This window comes from Jaculus jaculus, chromosome 3 (genome assembly GCF_020740685.1).
Source record: "Jaculus jaculus isolate mJacJac1 chromosome 3, mJacJac1.mat.Y.cur, whole genome shotgun sequence".
Lineage (NCBI taxonomy): Eukaryota > Metazoa > Chordata > Mammalia > Rodentia > Dipodidae > Jaculus > Jaculus jaculus.
Genome location: NC_059104.1, coordinates 47049044 through 47056096, shown reverse-complemented (window position 1 = coordinate 47056096; position 7053 = coordinate 47049044). Strand labels below are relative to the sequence as shown.

Here is a 7053-nt window from a genome sequence, read left to right as displayed (position 1 = left end):
AAGCTACAGTGAGGCCTTAGATTGGGGCTAGAAGAAAATTCCATTCCTTTAAGCCTTGTCTGAATGTTTTTTTTGGCATTATATCACAGAGCAGATATAACCATGTCTTAGCCCGCACTGTTATGACATATACACCAAAACATTTCTCTCACATATCCTAGTCTCCAGTCAGAGTATCCAATTGTGCCATACCACAGAGTCCCAGACAAATTCAGTCTGCAAACCTGTCTGTGGAAGATGATAATGGATCATTGGTGGTAGTTGGATATGGTAGATTAGAATGATCTTAAACTCAGAAAGAACAAAACCTTACTGCCAAAAGTTCATCTCAGGAAAGTCAGGAGGCAGTGCCTTGGAATTCCCATTGCCCTGTGAACATAAAATCTTAAAAGTCTGAAATTGCTTATTATATAGTACTTATTCTAATTAAAGTCCCTTCTAAATCTGAGGCTCTGAGAGAGAGGATTGATTATTAGTCCCTTACATGTTCTGCATTTCAGCCTCCCTAAAATTTATGCAATTAGTTTTTTGTGTGTTTGTTTTTTATCCTATATCTTCCTGGTAACTACTAAAATTCAACTACTTTCATCAATTTAGCTTACACTTTCTAGTACTTCAATATTTTTCCATTATCTCTTATTTCTATTCACTTTATAAAATGTCCTTCCATAATAATCCCCAAATACCTCTGTTATAGTTTGAAAGTCATATACTAAGGGCTTGGTTTCCAGCTAGTAGTACTCTTGGAAGTTTACAGAAGCTTCAAGAGGTGGGACCTGGGAAAGGGAAAGAGGGTATTGGGTGTTTTCACTTGAAGGACATACTTGGACCTCAGGAACTTCATCTCCCACCCTTTCCCCTTGCTTAGTGGCTACCATGAGAAGAGCATCTATGAGGCATCAAACACTTACCACTTTTATGATCTTCCTGCTATCAGACAAAACTGATAGGGTCAGACAACTCAGGACACAATGTCTGAAACTGTGACTCTAAATAAACTCATTAGCTCTACCCCTTTCCCCTCAAAAAATACAGGTAATTTCCAATGCTCTTGGTTCCCTACAAGAACTAGAATTCAAAACCCTATTGCTGAAGTAACTGTATGTATTGGTGCTAGAAAGTGTCATGCAGGCTACTGGGTGAAAAATCATTGACAGTCTTAACCAACAGTGGACCCTGTGAGCTATACAGCTCACCAAACAGGAAAGATGAGCTAACTATCCTAATGACTATTATGGTGGTAATCAATAACTCTAAACTAATTTAGATAATTCCTCCCAGGCATGCACAGAGACTTGTTTCCTAAGTTATATTAAGACCTGTTAAAGTGGACAATCAAAATAAACAACTAAAGAGAGACACAAAGAAAATTGCAATAACTCAGGGACAATCATAACATTGGCAAGCTATTATTATCTATCTCCATTATTATCCCTATTATTAAACCTATGCTGAATAGAGAAAGGAGAGAGTGCACCACAGCAGAAATTAGTTAGTACAGTGTATTACTTGCAGTCTCTTTGCTGGGACAAAATATTAAAACCAGAGTGCATGTCTGTTATCTGCAAATTCTGAAATCTTTCTAGATGGAAATGTTTATAATGTCAGTAATTCACTTTATTAATTAGAAGAACAGTTGTAATTACAGATATTTGTACAGTGAATAGATGTATTTCTAAAGACTTCTATTATTACATCACACTCAGAATCCACTGAGATCCATAATCAGTTTTCCTAAAGGAGGAGGCCGTATTATTTGAAATGTAATATAAAATGAGGCCACTTTTTATGTCATAATTTGTGGCTACATGTTCCTATTCTTCTTAGATTTTTGTGAGATCTTTCTAGCCATTGATCATGCTATCCACATACACCTAATCAGTTTAGGATTTCCAAAAATGTTAAGAAATTTTGCTACTATGAACTGGTGAGGAACTTAAATTATATTTAAATTAAATTTAATATGACTATGACAGACTGCATAGAGCAGCTTTACTGGGATGGCACAGCCGTGTCTGATTGGTTTTATGGTGGGAGGAGGGAACAAACATAAAATACATACACGATCAAAGGTTCCTTTCTTCGAAGAGTGTGAATTCATGATCTCTAAACAGTGTATTTTGTGCACTGAACGTGGTCAAGTTTAAAATAAAATAGCATGAATGTTTTCTATCTGTTAAGAAATATTCATTACTTTTCTCGTGTGTCGTGCCATCCCTGAGTACGCTAGGTGTCGGGGTCCTTGGCTGGCGTAAAAATGGCTACAAACTTTCTAGTGCATGAGAAGATCTGGTTTGACAAGTTCAAATATGATGATGCAGAAAGGAAATTTTACGAGCAGATGAACGGGCCTGTGGCTGGTACCCCTCGCCAGAGCTCAGGCCCCGGGGCCTCCAGTGGGCCTGATGGAGATCACAGTGAGCTCATCGTGCGGATTGCCAGCCTGGAAGTGGAGAACCAGAACCTGCGAGGCGTGGTGCAGGATCTACAGCAAGCCACCTCCAGGCTAGAGGCCCGGCTGAGCACCCTGGAGAAAAGCTCACCCACCCACCGAGCCACAGCCCCACAGCCCCAGCTTGGCAGCGATGAAGAGGAAGAGGACAAAGAGATAGCCCGACTGCGGGAGAGAGGCTATGGCAGTATGCAGAGAAGAAGGCCAAGAAGCCCTCGCTGGTGGCCAAATCCTCCATCCTCCTAGATGTCAAGCCCTGGGATGACGAGACAGATATGGGCCAATTGGAGGCTTGTGTGCGCTCCATCCAGTTGGACGGGCTAGTCTGGGGGGGGGCTCCAAGCTATTGCCCGTGGGCTACGGTATCCGCAAGCTACAGATCCAGTGCGTGGTGGAAGATGACAAAGTGGGCACTGATTTGCTGGAAGAGGAGATCACCAAGTTTGAGGAGCATGTGCAGAGTGCTGACATTGCAGCTTTCAACAAGATCTGAAGCCCAAGCATGTGTTCCATGTGTGTGAGGCTCTGCTGCGATTAAAGATTGAGACTGCAAAAAATAAAAAAAGAAATATTCATTAGTTCTTTATCTTTCTTAAATATATTAAAATTTACCTTTTATATTATACATAGGCACAAAAATATTTCTAAAGCATTAAGTAACAAATTTTGGGGAATGAGAAAATCATAAAGCTTTTTACATTAGTTGAAATTTTACTAATTGGATAAATGTATTGTGTACATATCTTTCATTTTTCTTAAAATTCCTATAAAATGATACTATGTACATACACATATGTACAATGTATAATGAAACCTACATAACAATGTGTAGATAGGAGATATTTATCATGTATTTATCACTCAATAAAAACTAAACTCAGTGTGGGAGGGATGGCTTAGCAGCTAAGGTATTTCCCTGCAAAGCCAAAGATCCCAGGGTAAATTCCCCAGGACCCATGTTAGCCAGCTGCACAAGGGGGTGCATGTGTCTGGAGTTTGTTTGCAGTGGCTAGAGGCCCTGGAGTGAACATTCTCTCTCAATCAAATACATAAAAAATTTAAAAAAACTAAACTATAATACTTTTATTATATTCTCAATTTTACTTACTTAAAAAAATAAGTTGAAAAGTAGTAGCTCCTGAATATTGATTAACATAGGCACCTGAGTGGAATCACTTTGTTTAAATGAATATATTTTCTAGGGCTTTTTCATTCATGGTCTTATTTTTTCTATGATTTTTTTTGTGCTTGTTCTGTTTAGTCATTACCTTTTACATATTTATGACAATAATTTCAGCTCATGTCTAGGATATTTATTCCACATATTTTTTAGAAATATTATGCAGTGTGATTATTTATAAATACAGTCATTATTTCAAGAATGTTTAATAAATGTCAATAATTTTATAAATGACATGTTTACATTGTCCACAGCTATTGGATTTTGGTCTGACTTCACATGTCAGCAGAAGCTCTTAATTCAATTCCTCTTGAACTTTGTATATTGTGCTTCTATATTTATCACAGCTACTATAGGACCTTATTCCAAGTCCACTTAATTCTACTCCATGCTCTATCTGCCTTCTTATTTCATTGAAAAGTCCAAAGGAATGTCAGGGTCAAACCAATTAAAATAAATGTTATCATTGAGCTAGCAAGAGGTTAGAAAGTTTGTTTAGTTTGTTGATGACAAAATAGATTGTTTCTTCCTTTAATGAATACAAGTAATGGCATGTACTATAATGAATCTACATCCTATCTAGAAAAGCCAAGAATATTGCCTTAGGGAGGTCAATTATTTTTTATGCCTTTTTAGTGTTCATTTTATGGGTTTATATGACCACATTAATTAGCACCACATCCACATAGGAAAGCAGTATGCAAACAGGCTGTTTACCCAATGAGAATAAGCATGACATGAAATAATTAAAATGTAGTCATTTCATGGTATATTAAAATGCTCTTATATGTTTCAAAAGATACCAGAGATAGTATATAAACCATCAACACACGCTTCAGAAATACATGCCCTTTCACATATATTTATTAAATCTTAGAATTCTTTTCTACTTTTGATTGTTCATAGAAGATTGCTCAATTTATTTATTCCCTCTATAGAATAGATAAAATTAATGTCATATGTTACATTATTGTTAGAGCTTAAGAAAAATATACTTATATATGCTTTTGTATATTAATAACATTTAAAAACACCATGCATGTGATATGTATCAAGACATTACAATAATTCACTTACATACAAAGCAAGGCCCATCTAGTTCAAGATTTTATAAGCTTACTGAATAACTTCTATGAATTATTTACTCTGTAAGATGGCATTATTTAACATTTAGTTGCCACGTTCTGCATCACAGAATTCTTATGTATAAGCATTTAAAACAACTCTTGCTCTGTTAAACAGACATGGAATTTATTAAGAGGACAGTGGATCATTTATAGAATCATTAGGAAGGCTTAAAACTTACCAGATGCTTGGCAAAAAGAAATGGGTCTCAAACCTTATTTAAATGACCACAACAAGCATGCTGGTATATACTAGCTAACCTCAACACTTCTTACAACAATGTCTTCATTTGTCCCTGCTTTTTCTAGCAAATCTTGAAGTTATACTCCTTTCTTGATGTGCATCAGATCTGCCTCATCCTAGGCCACATGCTTGGCTTGATTTTTCCTGGAAAACAAGAAACTAGAATTATTGGGGTCTTTGCTGGGAGATACATGAATTAATTAAAAGATGTTACAATGAGACTGCCCCAAACAGCAAAAAGTCAGAGGATATTAGAATATACAGGTGCTAAGCACTGCGCTTAGAGTTTTGCAAAAGGGATCAAATTTGCAGTTCTATAAGTGAGAATGTGGAGAAAGTGAGAATTTGAGGAACTACCTCACTATGAGATGAATAATAATTTACACTGGAAACAGTTAAACAAGTTTTCCTTGAAAAAACAATCCAGACTGGGGATATAACTTAGCCAGTGAAGTACGTGCATCATAAGCCTGAGAACCTCAGCTCCACACTCTGTTCTCATATGAATGCTGATCATGGCGGTAGGTATCTGCATTCCCAGAAGAGAATTGGTGGAGACAGACAAATTCCTGGAGTTGGTGGGCCAGCCACTCTAGCTTAACTGGTGAGTTCTATGCTCAAGAGAGATCCCTGTCTCCCTCAAAAAGGTGGGTGGTTACCAGAGAATTATACCTGAGGTTGTCCTCTGTCTTCCATATATGCACACACGTGTACACACATACTTATACCCACACACATGGGTTTTGCAGTAACCTTTGCATTGCTAGACAAACACCCAAACCAGAAGCAGCTGTGGAAAGAAAGTGTTTATTCCAGGCCTACAAAATCCAGGTGAAATACCATGAATGATGGAAGAAGCGGATTCATTTCCATAGATCCAAGCAGAGAGGCACCATCAAACAGCCAGCAAGCATGAACTACCGGAACTCCAAGTGCTCTCAACACGCCTTAGGACTTAACCATAGATCTGTTCCCAGTGGTGGCATACCTCTTTCCCAGAAGTGTTCCAGTTGCTGGAGACTCAGGTTGCCAGCTCAGTCTTAATAAAAATTCCTGAGTCTATGGGGCCACACATTCAAACCATTACCATAGGCTTATAAAATGAAGGGAAGGAAAAAAAGAAGAAAAGAAAAGAAATAAAAAGAAGAGAAGAAATAGGGTACAAATGCTCCAAGATTCATTTCATATACAAAGTATTATGGTATTTTAAGAATTTTACTTTTTTGAAATAATCATATGACTCAGAGTGATTATAATATTGGTAAGACAATATTTTTTCCTAAATTAGTTATATAAATAGACTTATCTTTTAAAGAAATCAGACATTACTTTTATTGCTAATAGTAAACTTCATATCTGTAAAGCTATATTCTTACATATGACATGACCTAAGTTGAAAATATTAAGTTGTTCCCTGACTATATATTATAGCTCATTTCTTAAAGGCAAGTCATCAAGTATACATTTATTTGTTTCACAAACATATGAAAAAATATGAAATACCTCAGAAATGATTAAAGCGGTGTAATTAAGTTCTTACACATATTTTAATGATAGCATATTAAATCTTCAAATAAAAAATAAGAATGATGCAAAATTGACCTCTAATAAATGCAGTGTATCTAAAGGTAAACAAGTCTTCACTGTGTGTTTCACTGAAGCTTTCCTCTGTGACTACATAATCTGCCCTTATTACAAGAACATTTCAAGAGAGCAGACAGGAGATGAAGAGCAAAAATCTATGGTAAAGGTAATGATCTTTGAAAATTTTCACTAATGAGTAATTTGTGGCTCAATGGATTTTAAGAGATTATTGGTTTTGGAAATGGATTCTAACAACTAAGGAGATAATGAAAATCATTAGTGCTGAATAAAATAAAACAGTAAATTTATAATGCATGCAAGCATTCTGCAAGTTTTTACTCCATGCAAGTTTAAAACCTTGTTCAAAGACGCAAGTATGAAATTCTTTGTATGTAGGCCAATAAATTTCCATGTAGCATACTGTATCTACTTCCACAGAGTGGATTATTATTACTTTGAATAAACAGAA

At 36.3% G+C, this 7053-nt stretch overlaps 1 pseudogene; it reads left to right on the top strand.

Moving 5' to 3' along the window:
* The first annotated feature begins 2220 nt into the window (after positions 1-2220).
* Positions 2221-3009, top strand: LOC101617078 (annotated as a pseudogene).
* The last annotated feature ends 4044 nt before the right edge of the window (positions 3010-7053 follow it).